This window comes from Falco biarmicus, chromosome 1 (assembly GCF_023638135.1).
Source record: "Falco biarmicus isolate bFalBia1 chromosome 1, bFalBia1.pri, whole genome shotgun sequence".
NCBI classification, from domain to species: domain Eukaryota; kingdom Metazoa; phylum Chordata; class Aves; order Falconiformes; family Falconidae; genus Falco; species Falco biarmicus.
This window is the reverse complement of record NC_079288.1, coordinates 110,830,062-110,847,319: the sequence shown is the minus strand read 5'-3', so window position 1 is coordinate 110,847,319 and position 17,258 is coordinate 110,830,062. Positions and strand designations below refer to the sequence as shown.

Sequence of the window (17,258 nt, the reverse complement as noted above, 5' to 3'; positions counted from 1 at the left end):
TCATTTCTCAGGTATATTCAAACTCTTCAGCCAAACCTGATTTTGCTATTTAAAAGGCAAGAACTGAATGCAAAGAGTTCAAAAGAAGCAAAAGAGCTAGAAATAGCTTCATATTAGAGTTCTGAGAGGGATTATGAGAGGGTTTTGGTGTAAAACTCTAGTATGATCTCAGAGGATGTTTTGAAATCCGCAACAAATCACTTCTCACAGAGACTGGATTAAGATCTGTGGAGTAGAGTAAATGCAGTTACAGGCCTTTACTACATCACAGAAAGAAATTAGTAAGAAAACCTTGAATTATTATTATTTTTATTATTGTTATTGAAACAGTACCTATTGTGATGCTTCAGTCTTTCAGCTCCATTGTATAGTTACAACTGCAAAGATCAGAGATGCTCTTGTAATGAACGCATAAGCTATGTAATCTCTCTCTGGCTTTTAGTACTTCTCTGGATCACAATGCTGAAGTAAAACCAGAAGAGAACAGAAAAGCCTGAGGATTTTGGCTAAGCCATTGTTTCCCAGCGAGCATGCAGCAACTGAAAAAAAAGCAGCACAAAAAGAAAAAGGTGGTGCTGGGTGGTGTCTCTGAGAATTCGTGCTGTATTTGTTTTTCTTCTTTTTAAATAGCTTTTATATATTTTGGATCTGTATTGACTTTGGCTCGCCTGAAACTTCTATATTATAAGTACTAACTAATTAACTTGCATTTTAATCTGTCACACGTTTTTTTTATCACCTCATTTCCTTTTCAGTATAGCTCTCCCTGCAGAGAAGAGGTACTTGCACAGATTCAGAGGGAGGAGGCTCTGTTGGAGGGAGGTTTGATAGGACTGAGTGTAGGAGGGTGAGCAGGACAAGTAAGAGGAGGTGATCTTCATGTCCTGGAAGGAAGGAGAGGGACTGTATCAAAACAGTGAGGTGAATTTAACAGAGAACAGAACCGCAGAAAGTGGAAGCCATGGGGACAAAGAGACTGTTTTAATAGAAACAGGGATCAATGGCAAGGAGGTGAACAGGGAAACAGCCCATACAGAGAAGTAAAGAATCAAGGGAATCGGTGTTTTAGGAATGGAACGAAAAGAGAGTGAAAAGATTTAGAAGACTGCAGCATTTACCAGGCTCTTCTAAACTGCAGTCTTCCATAGGATTATAATAACCATATAGCAAGGAACATTCTTTTACATATTTACTTACTTTAAGAAATCACAATAAAGTGATCAAGGATTGTCTGAATAGATGAGCTATGGTATTTTGTATATCAAGGCACTCAAACTGAGTACTTTGCAAGGCAGCCACGTGCTGGCAGACAATAGCTTACAGTTAAGCATCAGGCATTGTGAAAGTTAGTATTTCCTGAAGATACAAATCTTTTTGCATAATCCTTTCTATATTATCCCCTACATCCTATCCCTACTACATTTATGACACCAGAGATCCACCACTGATCTCATTACTCCAGTCAGCACCAACTGAAAACAAAAAAAAATCGTACCACCTCCTCCTCAAAATGCTGTGAGTGTCTAGCTAACTCTGAGGAAAATAGGAGCTCTGCAGAAAATCTGGAATCTGGCAGACGGGGTTGGATGTGGTATTATGACGTGGCAAAAGTTTGACTGAACTTAAGAAATTAATTGAGCAAAGGTAGATCTTAACAATTTCCATGGCACGATGTCCATCTCAGTTTGGCAACGCTGGACCAGATGGTAATTCACTGATAAGTGGTGCTACTGACGTTACAGCAATTAATCTGTTGGAAATGCCAAAACGGAACACAAAGCCAGTCACAGCTATTACCTAGATGAATACCCTGTGTGAAAAGTATTTTCTTTGTGTTAATAAGACTGAATTGTGGGACAAGTCGATTGAGTTGTGTAGTAACTTAAATATGATTTCAAACTATCACCCAAACCTGCCGATTATAATGTTTCCACTAAAAGCTAGACCACTACCTCTCTGCAGCTGCCAGCCACCTGCTCACCTAGCTAAGGGATAAGCTAATCTGTTCCCCTTAATGAGGATTAGCCACCATTATGGAAATTTATCTACAGATAAATGAAATTAAACTTGTGATACACTATTGTACTTTATTCAAAAATCATCAGTATGCTAGCACTTGGAAAGCTTGCAAAAATTCTGAGCCAGATTCTGACTTGCTGCAGCCACATTGTCCTGAATGAGTATCTAGAATCATCTTTCATTACTGCTATCTACTGCAGAGTTTCACATACATACTTAAGGATTGTTTCACTGCACTGGTACTTCAATCCTGATAAATGCACAAAGGCCCCACAGATCCAGAGTTTTTCCAAAATTTAGTCCAGTGCTTCTCATAAATCCTAAATTCACACAGAAATTTTCAAGATAAAACATTCCTGATAGACTTTGGTTTTCGAATTCTTGTCTGGAAGGCTAGAGAGATGTTTGATAGGATTGTTTTAATCAAGTACCCACATCAGATGAGGAAGCTGTACGCTTCAGATCAGTGACAAATGCCAAAGGAGGAGGCAAAAAGAGTAGAAGGTTAGCAACGCACATGATTTTGTCATTATTTCTAGGCTGGTTAGGAATGGCCATTTTTCATATGGGAGTAGAGAGATGAGAGAATGCTGCAAAAAGAATCACAGGATTGTGATTATCTAACAGCCAAGCGGGCACTGGAAACCTTTAGGCAGAGCCTCACTGATTGTGGCACATGCCGGCACACAGACCTCTGCCAAGCAGCCTGCTGTCTGGGAAAGAGCCAGGAGCCGCTGCTGTGGCGGTGGCTTTCAACAACGACTTCAGCTATTGCACTTCTTCTTCTTCAAGCCTGGCCAGGGTCCCCAGAGCACGTACCAGAGGTCTTTGTGTAGGTACTCAGTGAATCCTCCTTCAGTTAGTACGGTTTGTGTGATACCTCATATATCTGAGCGAAGACTAACAAGCAAGGCTATTCCACATTCTACGCTTTGATAATTCTGAGATAAAATCATTATGTCCAAGGCGGATTTTTTTTCCAAGACTCTTGCCTTTTTTTGAATTCTAATTTTTTAATTACTTTGTCAAATTCACTACTAATGGGTTCCCTTTATCATAAAAAAGCTACCTTCTTTCTTCATGTTACGTTCCTTTGTTACGTTCTTATGAGCTTGCAAATCTGTAAGCACTTTTCTCCATTTGCAGGCCAATGTGGGGAGGTCAGAATGTTTATAAGGACCTGGAATTCCAAAAAATTCATTTTGTATTTTCGTTTTGATTATTGCCACTTAAGCATAATGACAACATCCATCCAGTTGAAAGTTCAGTTGCATTGGAAATTGCTTTTTTTTTCAGTGAACCACTGCTAATCAAAAATGTATGAGCAATGTTTCATAAGTAAAAAAGCAGTAAAATAGTCTCATAAGTAAAATAAAATAAAAAATGGAGAGTGAACAACTTTCTGTTCTAACGTGGCCATCTGTCATTTATAAAGACATCACCCCATTAACCTGTCTAATCAACTCCATTCTTTTTTCAAAGTTGGTTAAGTAAGTTTACGAGGAGACGTGGATGTTCTCTTGATTAAATCTGTTGTAAAACAGCCTCCCTGGTGTTCTGCTTTGTGTGCCTTTACACATATAAAGGTAATTACAAGTACATATCACTACTGTAAATTCCATGCTTGTCATATTACAGTACATGACATTTTCATTTCCTCCTGGTGAAAATGAAATCCGATATTTTCTGTTCAAGCAATAATGACCAATTAGAATTCGTTATTATTAATGTTCGCCCTAAAGTGCTCCAAGTCATGAGGTGGTTTCCTCCCAGACAGTTGAATTTATAATGTGGAAAAAAGGGGTTTGACATGTTGCTTTACTACCTTCAACCATTCCCTCTCCAGCCTGGTTATTCCTTCAACAAACTGGGAGATCCCTATGGAAAACCCACAACGTAGGGAAGAATATTACTGAGTTCAGGTTTAAAGTGGGGAGCTGAAATAACTGATTCTTCTCCACAGCAACTTCTGAAGTCTGTCTCTGACCTTTCCTCCCTGACATTTTGCTTTTATTGCAGGGACCAAAGCTTAGCTCTCTTGCAAGTAAATGTAGCCCTGCATAAATTGGGCTCAATTAATTTGCATCAGTTGTGATGCAATGTGGTCAGCTGTCTTCATCGGGATTTCCTCAGTGCCTTCAGATCCTACCAGTCATGGGGAAACTACTGGAAATTGACCCCTCAAAGAACCAGCCAAGCAATGAATTCCAATAACTGTGCTCTGCCTGGGAACCACAATAGGAAGGCTTCTACCATATGAAGTCAAATTTTATGTAAATACTGAATACGTTTTAAACGCTTTACCAGTCACTTAAATAGGTTCCAAATAGGTTATATTTAATAAAATACCAGCTTTATCACTGCCAATTTCAGCACTTCAATAATTTTTTTTTATTGCTTGATTCTTCTGTTGTTTAAAATAAAATGTGGGTCCTCAAATGCTGAGATAAGTAGATTTACTCATACAGAAAAAATTTTTTTAAAGACTCTTCAGTGGTGATGGAAAGCACGTTTATTTTCAGAGGAGTACTGAGCACTTGGGCTGAGAACCAAATCTCTTTATATTCTATGTGAAATCTTCCCTCTAGAAACCTTCCTCTCTAGAGGTAAAGGCAGAGACAGGCAACACAAAAACCCACAGCAGAGAGAGGAGGAAAGACAATTCTATATCACATGTGGAGCGAGAAAGGGTTAAAAAAGAGCAAGCAGTTGGAATTATGTCATGACATACCAGATGACAGAAAGCAGATGACAGCTTTTGGGGTGCTCCATTTGGAAGACGGAAACGAATCTGCTGTGCTCTCACCGAAATGCCATGGAGAGGGCCAGCAAAGAATCGGTTGGGGAGGATTACAGTTCAGAGAATGGCCAGCACAGCTTTTGTCAGATCTCAGGGTGTTTGAAATTCAAAGGCAGCCTAAAAATAATCAGACAAAAAATAAATATCCATAACCTTCTCTCAAGCACAGACAGAAGCAGGGCAAATTGCTCTCTGAATCTGGCAGGCCACTTTTTCCTCTCTCGCAGTCCATGAGCACATGTGGCACAGTCACAGACATGAAGGAGCAACTGTTTCATGACCTTTTCCTCTCCTCCAAGGAAACTGACACTTTGAAAAACAAGGAGTAAGCTTATGCCATCTTTACAGTGTGAAGGCAACTGGATGTAATACCATGCAGCAGCTAAAATTCTAATCCAGTGTCGGCAATTTTAAAAACTGAGTGTATTTGCACAGTTTGAGATCTACTTTACTGGCTCTTGCCTTACAATTATTATTTTTTTTCCCTCAAAAGTGAAGGGAGCTAATAGTAGCAGTAGCAAGAGAGCAGAAGCAGCAGGGGCAGAATGAAAATTCCAAACTTCAGCTTGTGGAGGCAGCTAGCAGCCAGGATCTCGTGGGAGGGTGCTCTGAAAAGCCAAGAGCCAAGGAGAGCTGGCCAGCCTTGGAGGCTAGCCTCCCGAATGCAGAGGAGAGGCCGTCCTGAACTGCAGGAAAATGGGTGTAGATAGCAGGCGGCTGGACTGGCTGAGCAGGAAACTCCCAAGTTCGGATGTGTAAAAGGAAGTGTATGGGGCTGGAAGTGGGGGTGGGCTGTGTATGGGGCTGGAAGTGGGGGTGGGGCTGGAAGTGGGGGTGGGCTGTGTATGGGGCTGGAAGGGGGGGTGGGCTGTATATTGGGGCTGGAAGTGGGGGTGGGCTGTGCAGTAGAAAGATTGTGGCTAGGCAGGGACAGAGCTGGGTGTTACATGCTGTCACATGTTTCCCAGAGAGGCTGTGGAGCCCGCAACCTTGAAAATTCAAAAAAATTGAATGCCTAAGACCCTAAGCAACCCGACTGCCCTTTGAACACAGACCTGCATTGAGCAGGAACCTGAAGCAGGTGACCTCCTGAAGGCCCTTCCAACCCAAGTTACTCAATGACTCTATATTCTTCCTAGAATCAAGAGTTGTACAGGCAACCTAGCCCAGTTTGCTCAGGGTCATGTCCACCTGAGTTTCCATTATCTCCACAGAAAGGCTACTCACAATTTTAACTTAGACATATGAATGCAACCTAGTTTAATCTTAATCCTTCTGTTTAATTTCTGGCAGTCTTTCTTTTCAAATTGTGTGAAATTTATGCACTACTATGTGGGTTTCTTTCTTGGAGGAGATGTCAGTTTTCAAAGCAGAATCTACATTGTCATGAGGATTTTAAAGATGGAACCAATTAACAGACTGATTTAATGTAAGGTAAAATTGTTTTCCTCAAGAAATACAGACCAGAGGCTACCTTTTAGTTGCTTCTTTCTATGTATATAGGCAGTTTATAAAAGTATAATGTGATATTTTGAAATAAGAGGTACTTCAGGATATGGTTAAAAATTGTCTCATTTTGGCCATTGGTTTACAAATATTTTAAGATACCCTGTCACGTCAGCAGAAAAAAACCCTGTGTGTTAGCAGAATGCAAAATAGACAATATAAGAGTAGCAGGGATTTTCTACAACATTCACTACACTCCTTATTCAACAAGTTACATAAATGGGTCTAAAAATATTTACAGCAGGGAAGTGGACTGGATGACTTCTTGATGGCAATTCCTGTAAAATATTTCAGAAATTTCTTTGTCAGTGTATTACATTATTAAAGACCTGAGCCCAGCCTTGAGAAGTCATTCTGTGTAAGCCCATGCCTATTGGAATACACTGAGGTATCTTCAGTTAGAACACCATATTTAGCTGAAAGAGATCCAAAAAAAAAGGGCAAGGCGCAGGTTTGCGAATTCTGGCAGTGCAGCTGGACTGGTTTTGAGGGCAATGCCATCGGTGGTTTTTTCCCCCCTCTTTTCTTCTGAGTACGCTTCCAGTGGAATGGCAAGGGTATTTATCCATTTAAAAAGGATCTCTTTTTTAACTTGTTTGTATCTTAAAAGGATACAAAATTAAAAGAGAAGCTATCATTCAGCTGCATAGAACCTCACCGTCTGAATTTATAAATATTGTAAATTGAAGTCTTGCTTAAAGAGAGGAGCAAAAACTGAATAAAGAGTTTGCAGTTCAGCTGTAGAAAATAAACATAAGTATCTACATGTTTTTAGAGGCTTGAATCCCAGTGTTAGAAGAGCGTGAATGTCATTGGGGACTGGGTATCTTGGCAGTGCTGGGTTAATGGTTGGACTTGACGATCACAAAGGTTTTTTCCAACCTAAACAATTCTATCATTCTATCATTCTCTGTAGTATTATTCTATCAATAAGTCTGCTTTTTGAAAAAAAAAAAAAATTCCACTAAGATTATGACTGCCAGATTTCCTACACCACTTGCTACCCTCAAATATTTTTTGAGGCTCCCATTATCTTAACACAAGTTGTAAAAGAGATTATTTGGCCCTGGGACTATGTATGTGCCGGTTACTATGATGCGTCAGACAACTGGTAGTTTGAAGATCACAATTTGAAAACCCTTATGTGGGTAAATAACCATATTCTTCATTTACTACATTAATTTAACAAGTCACATTGTAAAATTGTACCGTGAGCCACTCTTGATCCTTGAGATGAAGCACGTTACTTTTCAAATAATGCTTTACAATAAAATATCTATTCCTTGAAGGGAAAAAAAAAAACCCAAACACAAAACCGAACCAAAACCCCAAACCACAGAAATATAATAATTTAACTGTGGTATCTGTTCTTTCATATTTTTAACATATCCACCTAGGACAACTGACGATTGGGTAAATAGACATTCAGCCATCTGCTTTCTAGACAAAAACTTTTAAAGTCACATTTTCTTAATTTGAAGTGGGTGATGGATAAAATGCATGAGGAAAGTCAGATTTTTCTGCCAACTACAGCATAGTGGAAATCTTCTTGCATAATGAAGTGTTAACTAAGTCATGCTTCTGCAGAATGATTTAAAGTGTGATTCCACCACCAAAAGGCTGTAAAAAAAGCAGGGCTCCATGGTGTCTCAGTAATTTCAGCATAAGATATGCTGAGTTTGCAAGGAAAAAAGGCAGGAATGTTTGGTTTGGGAATTTTTCCCCTCCTCATTTCCAGTCCTCCAAACTCCTCCTTTGGGCTTTTTACATCTCATGCATCATTAGCTAGAATAAATTATCATCAGACTAAATTGCATGATTAACTGTAGCTGAGTTGGTGGCAGAGAGAGAGAGGCTTTAACGTGCACCATAGAAAATTTGGCAAGAAATAACCTCACTAGGACACTTTTACAAAATGATCTTTTATGGAAGAATCAGAGCTTTAAGAAAAGCATCAGAGATAAAGCAAGCTTGTATAAAAAGATGCATGATATCCCAGTTTCAGGAAAACTCACTACAGTCAGAAAATTACGAGTTTTATGGATAAATTTCAGACTGTTATATAGAACACTGGAAAAAGAATTCAGAGAACTGAGAAACACACATTCAAATAAAACATTGATAATCAGTTATTTTCTTAGAAAAAAAAAAAGTAGAAAGAATAGATTTTGTGCAATGCAAATATTTTACACAGAAATGTCCTAAACCAGGTAAATCTGAATAATCCACTGAAGTGTAATCTAAAAGGGCCAAGGATTATGGATTGCAGGCGCTATCTGCACACCCCCCCCCCTCCCCATTCAATCTGCAGAAGTAAAAAATGAAGAGGCAGAATATAACAACCGGTCTCTATGCCCTACAGAGACCAGATTTAATTGCACAGAGAGACCATGATTTTCATCTAAACAGCTTTCTGCTCTTTAAAACACCTCCAGCCATAGATCTCTTAGTACCTTTGGCTCTGCCTGTGCAGAATCTCTCCAATCCACGCTCCAAAGCAGCAGGAGGACATGGATGGTGACTTTCTGGGGAGAAGGCAGGTAAGGCTCCTTGGCACCTCCCTTCCCTGCCTGTTCCCCGCTGCTGGGGAGGGGGAGAGCCACAGCAAAAGGCTGTGGCTACAGCAAGTAAGACAAGAAAGAGGTGACGGACTGGAAATGCAGCGTGCTACCCTGTTATTATGAACGCTGGGAAGCAATCCATGCTAGCAGTAGTTTTTTCTTCGTAATTTATGTGTTACGCCGTAATGTTTTGCTACAGTGGGATTTAAACTATTCAAAGTATTTCTAAATAACAAGGACCCACAAAGGAAGAAATCTGGATTCATACAAGGGAAGAAATCTGGATTCATACAAGGGAACAGGACAACACAGAGTCCTCACGTAAGCCAGGGTTCTAAGGAAAATATTGTCTATGAGGTATAAGGCTGCCTGCACCTAGATTTACACTGTGGTGTAAATACTTAGAGCTAGCTAAATAATGTAAATTTGAAGCAAAATCAAAAGTAGAACATTAAATAGGCTACAGTGGAGCTATGAAAAAGCATATACTCGCCAAGAATGAACACTGCCTGGCAGAGAACTCAGACCCTGTTTTTTTCTGCCTACATTACACCTGAAATGTTGGCTAATGTTACTCCAAATGACATTTAGGTTTGATTAATCTATTCCTTAACATCTGCTTGTTGCAGGCAAAAGTGAAGAGTTATACAGAACAAACCTTAATATTTTTCCTAAATAAGAGGCTTTTATGTATAAGGTTAACTTATCTGAGAAGGGGAGAGGGGAATTTAAAACAGAGCTGCTTGTTTTACTTTGCTTGTAAGGTAGGAGCAAAGAGAGATTTGGGGGCAGTATCTATTATGTATGCCTTCTGACAAAATAAAAGGGAAAATTGGGTTTTTTACATCTAGAAAGTAGTTTTCCTGATTTAGACACTAAGTAAAATGCTAATTCCTTCCTCAAACATATGTACATAAATAATTTATATAAGAATACTTATTTTGTTGTGCAGTATATTCATAAATATTAGATAAAAAAAAAATCTAAGTTTCAGAAAGCAACAAAAGCTAGCCAGATCTCTTGAGGTTTCCTTTTATTAAAATAAATCTGTAGCCTTGCTTGGATTCTTAAAAATAATTTATGTCCAGAAGTTAAACACATTTAAATAAATTGACTGTATAGCTCTTCCAAAGTAAGAAAGGTCCAAAACTACAGTCAGATTTTTGGAGAAAGTTTCTTGGTTTTATTCTGGTGTGTTAAAAAGTACATGTTAAATAAAGATGGTTTCTGTTGATTACTTGATAAAGGTTTGTATGGTGCATGTATTAAAAAAAATTGCAGGTTTCTATAGAAGAGCCTGTTTTGATAGGCACTGCCAGTTTTCACCAGTGGGTTAAAAAAAAAAAAACAAAAAGAAGTACCACAAGGCTAAATTTCTTAGGAACACTTTAAAAAAAATCTTTGATACATGTAGCAAGAAGAAAGTGTTATTAAAAGGATGATAATTTAACTAGAACTAATAGAAATCCATTTTATTTACACTGGAAACCTGAAAGCTGAAAGGACAAGACTGAAAAAGACTCTCATTCCCCTTTTTTTTTTAAAACCGGTCACACCCTGAAGCGTTGACTGAGCTGTACACTGTTAGCTCTCCTTGACTTGAAAGTCGCCTGTGCTGTGTAGTAAGGGGAGTGACTTCTCCTTTCCTCTAACCTGTAGAAAGATCCTCGTGACTGATTTGGTTTAGGGAAGCTGAGAGCCGGCAAGTTTCTGATACTTCCACTGTCCTTATCTTGTGTAACTATCAGTAGAAAAGCATACTACAAAACCCCTACAGGGTGAGGAACCTGATTGCAAAGGCCAGTAATGTTGGGTAGTAGAGACAAAATCTCAAAGTGGTTAAGCAGTTTCATGGGAAATGGAGAAGGCTAGAGGAGAAGACAGGAAATGTTGTTTCCTTTGTGTTCCCAAAGATTTACAGGAAGCTGCACAAAACATCCTGGCTTCTGAATTATGAAACCACATTTATTCCTAGCCCTTATAAGGAGCCAAATACTCCTTTTCCCCACAGAGCCTTCCTACTACAAACGGAGGCACTAGACCTTCATAATTACAGCAAGAACTTATTTCCATGTATCTCTCAAACCCAGTTCTAGTACAGATGGACACATTTCCTGTTGGCCATAAGGAATTAGCTCGTTTTACAAGACATATAAAAAACAAGTTGCATAGCTCACCTTCTCTTCTTCTGTCTCGGGCCAGCTGCCAGGCAGCTCCCTCATGGGCCAGTCTGACAGGACAGCGGGCAGGAACACCGCTGCTTTTTACACTCTGGTGAAGGCACCTTGCTTGGGGAGTAGCAGTCTGACAATCCTTCCCCTCTGCTCAGCACTGGGGAACTGTGGCTCAGCTTTGGCAGGTCCCTATTGCAGCCGGCTGGAGCTGGCTCCATCCACTGAGGGCAGCCCCTGGTGTCTTGCCACAGCAGCCAGCCCTGCAGCACCACCGCTGCCAGAACCTTGACACATAAACACAAAAAGATAATTTTAAAAGTGAGAGGGTACGAGAAACTTAGGCAAGAATTAAAAAAACAGAGGCAGGCATTGACCCACATAGATGGAGATGTTGAATGAAAATTTTAAAAGAGGCAGGTGACAAGACATAGCAGGAGGAATTCATCAATGATCTGGGCGAGGGGATCGAGTGCACCCTCAGCGAGTCTGCAGCCAACACCCGGCTGGGCAGGGGTGCTGATCTGCTGGAGGGCAGGAGGCTCTGCAGAGGGGTCTGGGCAGGCTGGATCCACGGGCCCAGGCCACTTGTATGAGGTTCCACAAGGCCGAGTGCCGGGTCCTGCCCTGGGGTCACACCGGCCCCACGCAGCGCTCCAGGCCGGGGCAGAGCGGCTGGGAAGTGCCTGGGGGGAAAGGGCCTGGGGGTGCTGGTGGGCAGCCGGCTGGGCATGAGCCAGCACCGTGCCCAGGTGGCCAGGAGGGCCAGCAGCATCCCGGCTTGTGTCAGCAGCAGCGTGGCCAGCGGGACCAGGGCAGTGACCGTCCCCCTGCACTGGGCACTGGTGAGGCCGCCCCTGGAATCCTGTGTTCAGGTTTGGGCCCCTCGCTGCAGGAGGGACGCTGAGGGGCTGGAGCGTGTCCAGAGACGGGCAGCGGGGCTGGGGAAGGGGCTGGGGCACAAGTGTTGTGAGGGGCGGCTGAGGGAGCCGGGGTGTTTAGCCTGGAGACAAGGAGCCTGGGGGGGCTTATCGCTCTCTGCGACTGCCTGACAGGAGGCTGTAGGCAGGTCGGGGTCGGCCTCTTCTCCCAGGTGACAAGGGGAAACAGCCTCAAGTTGCACGGGAAGGTTTAGATTGGATATTAGGAAAAGTTTTTTCACTGAAAGGGCTGTCAAGCATGGGAACAGGCTGCCAAGGGAGGTGGTTGAGTCACCGTCCCTGGAGGTATTTAAAAGGCATGTAGATGCAGCACTTGGGGACATGGTTTAGTGATGGACTTGTCAGTGCTGGGTTAACGGTTGGACTGCATGGTCTTAAAAGGTCTTTCCCAGCCTGAATGATTCCATGATTCCATGAATTAAGCACGCGGGCCGGGTCCTGCCGAGGAGGCGCAGGACGAGACCCCGTGCCGCAGTGCCGCCTTGCTGCCGGCAGGGGGCGGCGGCGCGGCCGGGTCCAGGTGCGGGGCCCTGAAGTACCGCGATGCGGCCAGCAGGGGGCGGCAGTGAGCACGCGGCGGCCCCGCGCCCCTCACACCCACGTTTCCTTACCGGGAGGCAGCGATAAGGGCGGCGGCGGCGACTGCTCCGCCTGGCAGGCACCGGAGCACCGTATTGCCGTTACCGGCGGGTAGCGATGCGCAGCACGCATGCGCAGAGCCCCACCTGCAATATGGCGCCTCGGCCGCCAGGCGGCAGCAGGAGGGACGGGACGCCACCGCGCATGCTCGGCGTAGCCCACCGGTACTGCGTTCAGGTGCCCGGGGCGCCTCCGCGCATGTGCTGAGGGGCGCGGCCGTCCCGCTCCAGGGGCCGGGGGGCCGCGGGGAGCCCCTGGGGACCCGGTCGACACCGGCAACGGAGCCGCACTGGCGGCCGTGTGCCGGGTCACCACGGCGGCACCGAGCGCCGAGCCCCGGCACCCCCGGCCGTCCCTGCCGGGACACCGCTCCCCCCCGCCCAAGCGTCCGCAGCGACCCCCGCCGCCCTCCTCGGGGCTTTCCCCGGGACCCGCCGGCCCCAGAGCCCCCACCTCCCCCCGCGGTGCCGGTCCCGCAGCCCACAGCTCCCCCCGGGCAGCCCCGCAGCTCCGCAGCGACACCCGGCCGTCCGCAGGCGGTGCAGGGTCCCGCCGCCCCGCTCACCTTGCCCCGGGGAGCCCCGGCCCCGGCGGGCCCCGCCGTCGCTGCCAGGGGCCGCAGCGGGAGTCCCTCGCCCCGCCGACCTCGCCCGTTCCCTCCGCCGCTGCCGTGAGGGGACCGTCGGAAACCGGTCGGTCACGGTTTAAACTGCAGCAGTGCCAGGCTGCCCCGCAGCAGCCTCGCCGGAGAGGTGCGTTCCCCGGCCCGTGGGGCCCCTGCAGCACCCTGCCGCGGGACATGGAATGCCAACGGATCCTGCTTCATCCCTGCCCTGGGGCGGGAAAACCCACCGGACCCCAGGGCAGAAGGAACAAAGTGCCTCGAGTCACTTACAGGTGTCACAGTGGTCCCAGAGCTCAGGTTCCATTCTGGGAGAACCCAAACACAAAGGCAAACGGCTCCCTGACTGGGCTGGCACTCAGCCGTCCCCGGCTCTGCTGCCACCAAAAAGCACCACTGCTGAAGGTCGGGGTGGCTCTCCGGCACCCAAAGAGCAGCAGGAGCAGGTAGCTTTGCCAGATGGCATTAAGGGAAATCAATACAGCCTGCTTGCTCAGAAAGAAAGGTGTTGCTTTTTGTCCTACGTTAACAAATTACTGAGAAAGCTTGCTCTGGCATACTAGGGACGTGCTGCAGAAAAGCAGCATTTCAGCCGTTTCCTTTTTTCCCTCAGAATGCCTAAGCAAGGCAGAGAAGTGTTAACAGTGATAAAGGCAGTTCTTTACATGGTAATTACTCTGAGACATTTAAAGATATTTACATTAACTTACTACTACAGTCTTAGTCCCCTTCCCATCTAAGGCACTGAAAAATTCCTGCCTTTACTAGACTATCATCAAGTGCTTTATAAACTGCTGCTTGCTACAGAAGCACGCGCAATGCTGCAGGAACACTGCAGTGTTTCTGTCCTGTTACTTTACTCACTGGGGAGTTTCATCTTCCACCTTTCTTCCACAAAGCAGGCAGCACAAGATGTGCCACCCAGGCAACTTTTTTGGGCTTACCACAGCTTTCTCTTGTCTTCATGAGCCAGCTGTGCTGGGACGTGGACCCTACGTGTGCCTCTCAGAAACCAGAAAGCCTGCATGCACATGTCACCATGCAGCAGGTGACCCTCAAGTAGCTTCTTCCCAGGTGGCCCAGCATCTTGGACTCACCTCTGCTTAGACCGGTACTCGCTAGTACTGGGTGCGGTACAGGGATCTGTGCTTCTGGGTCAAACATCCATCTCTAGGGGTTGGCACAGTACTCCAGCCTCCTCACGCCCGTGAGGACGGCTTTGGGCCTGCAGCACAGAGAAGAAAACTTTTTTCAACCTAATCCATTAAAAAAAAAGAAAATAACTACAGGTGGTAGGTACCAGTACTACTTGATACTCTTAAAACAAAAATGGCTAGTAGGTGTGTATTAATAACCCCTAACGGTCCATCCGTATGGAGTGAAATGCCTCGTTTCTTCAGGCCAGGAAATCTTTTTAGTCTCAAAATGAAGACCTAGCCTGGTCCACCCATATGGAGACATTCACCTGGAGGTGTGATGGTGTTGGTATGTCTTTCTCCTGGACCGTTTTTTCCAGGATGAGTGTGATCTAGTCAGCAACCACCAGCCAGTGCGCAAGCCTCCCCTTTCTCACCAGGTCTGTTTCACGGCCACGTGCCATCAGCCTCCATCAGTCTCAGAGGCTCTGTTAGGGAAGCTCCAGGCTGCTGGCCGACGAGTCCAGAGTCCATGTGGTACAGAAACGTCTCAGCAGCAAACCCTGCTTCACAGGCAGCTCAGCGTTTGTTTGCCCAGCGAGGCTTTATAATGCTGGAAGGGCTGCTTGACTCAACATCAGCACGCCCCTTCCCAGCAGAGCGGCTGGCAGCCCTAGCCACAAGGTGGGACTTTTCTCCACGGGGCATGGCACAGCCCGGAGCTGTTCTTTTGGCTTAATGCAGGGCACGCAACCTCACACTGAAAACAGAGTGAGACATACAGACCAGGAGTAAGTTTTCTAGCTAGGAGGCGTAAGGGCTAAGAGAGCGCGGCGAGTGCTGCGAGTGCTGGTTTTCCTTCTTTGTTACCAAGTTGCAGTTAGCCACCCTTGGACTAGCAAATAGGTTCCCTGCCTGGCTAACCGTGCGCTGTTCAACGTGGACCCAAAAAGCCTACGTGATACAGGCCACAGGTTTGGACTACCTGGCCCCTTGTAGTGAGTCCAGTAATTTCCACCCAACTAAAACATCTCTTCAAAAAAGACATCCAGTTTCTCTGTGAAGAGGCTGAGAAAACTGGCATACATCTGTAACTGGTGAAACAAAAAAACAAGTGAGAAGCTCAGGAGCATGTAACAATGTACCATCTCAGCACACACAGGTAACATACCCCTTTCCTCCCAACCTATCTGCCAGTGAGATTTTAGTATTAAAAGCTCATTACTGCTATGATTAGCAGCACTTAGGGTTTGTTACAGCAATCATGGATTCTGTGACTTTTTAAACATTTGGAATTTTTACAAAGTGCTAAAAACTGCTACTTTACTACTAAAGCCAGGATTTTATTTCAAACCCTTTGGCAGAAATCATCATCAGCTGGGCTTTTTGCATGCATGTTCCATGAAAATGCAAAAAATTGCAAGTGATCATATAGTGGTGTTAGCTTTTTCTTAAAAAAAAATCAAAGTTATTAGAGTAGGAAATGAAAGGATCTATGAGCTAGACAGTTTTACCTCTGTAACATTTTTTAATGAGTTTGAGTAATTCCTTCTTTAAGAGATGGAGCAAAAATACTGCAAGTTACAGACTTTCCCCTCTTGTAGTTCTGCAGCAGGCAACTACGCTGAGGAGAAATCATGGTCTGACTCCCCTCCGGGAGGACTTGCACCACCTCCAGCTGCACTGAAGGAGGACAACAATACTGGACTTCTGTAAAGTCAAAGGATTACATCAAAATATCCCAGAGAAGAAACTCAGTTTTGAACACCAGACAAGTAATCATCTTCTGTGAGAACCAAACCCAAAGACAAATGACTCCCTGACTGGGCTGGCACTTACCCAGGCAGTGGTCCCAGGCTCTGCTGTCACCAAAAGCACCACTGTTGCACGTCAGGGATCTTTATGCCACACCCCAAAAGCAGCAGGAGCAGGTCAATGTAGCATACCACTCCTTGCCAGCCTTGCAAAACTGATTGTGATATGAATCCTCGTTCATTGAAGCAGTAGCCAGCAGTGTCAGCGAATGCCAGACATCTTCCCTTCCTACAGGAAACCTAAGGAAGTAAAAATATGTTTGAGTGTCTCAAAAAAAACCTCACAGAGGGAAGAGTAAGTAGGCAGTCTCTAACTCCCTCAGGTCTGTATGCTGCTCTGTGAGGGATCCCTTTTGGACTTGGCTTGCCCAGGAGTTTTCAGCAAGCCTCGAGCTGACCTCCAGTGTTCTGCTACCTGACTTGGTTTGTCTGTCCCTGCAAGACAGGCTTGAGTGCGCCCCAGGATGGGCGGCGTGAAGCAGCCCACCTACTATATTTGGGTGCCCCAGTGGACCCAAATACCTATGCTTCTTACAGTCTTTGGTGAAACCACCTTGCTTGGGATGGTACCAAAGTCTAATGATTGCCGTTGCACAGATGGAGACCTGAAGCACAGATTTTGCTGAGGCAGAGTTGCCTGAGAGTGGGAGATCCAGGGGAACCCCGGATACTTGGAACTACTCCAGCCTGCAGGCAGCACTACTCCAGTGCGGCCCTGGGGGTTTCCATCAGACACCAAATTGGAGCAGGGAATTTAAAAATGGGTTTTCCAACCACTGGCACCTGTGGCACTGTATAGCTGATCCCTATGACAGCTGCTGGCTGGGGGAAACTGCAGCCCTGGGGTGAGGCACGGGATGCAACTGCAACGATCTTGTCTGTTACCTGCCGGCTGCAGAGAGTCTCAGCAGGACTTGGCCAATACTTGTGCTTTGTGTCCTTTTTCTTTGTGGAGTTTGCATGCACATAGTCTTTTCAATAAAATGAAAACATCTTCCAATATGAACAAGCCAGTGCAGTAGAAATTGCAATGCGACTTATTTAACTGA

The 17,258-nt window shown here is 45.0% G+C and overlaps 1 long non-coding RNA gene across 3 annotated transcripts in view; it reads right to left on the bottom strand.

The window, feature by feature from the left end:
• Window positions 1–292: 292 nt before the first annotated feature.
• The window catches only part of LOC130159279 (uncharacterized), a 32,406-nt gene continuing 15,440 nt past the window's right edge, over window positions 293–17,258 (bottom strand). For 2 of the 3 annotated variants that reach the window (XR_008825688.1, XR_008825686.1), the window contains 4 exons: window positions 16,235–16,449; window positions 14,357–14,484; window positions 11,064–11,344; window positions 293–4,936 (listed from right to left, as the gene is read on the bottom strand). This is a non-coding gene — a long non-coding RNA (uncharacterized LOC130159279). The remainder of the gene's footprint in view (window positions 4,937–11,063; window positions 11,345–14,356; window positions 14,485–16,234; window positions 16,450–17,258) is intronic. The other variant, XR_008825687.1, reaches the window with a different exon arrangement.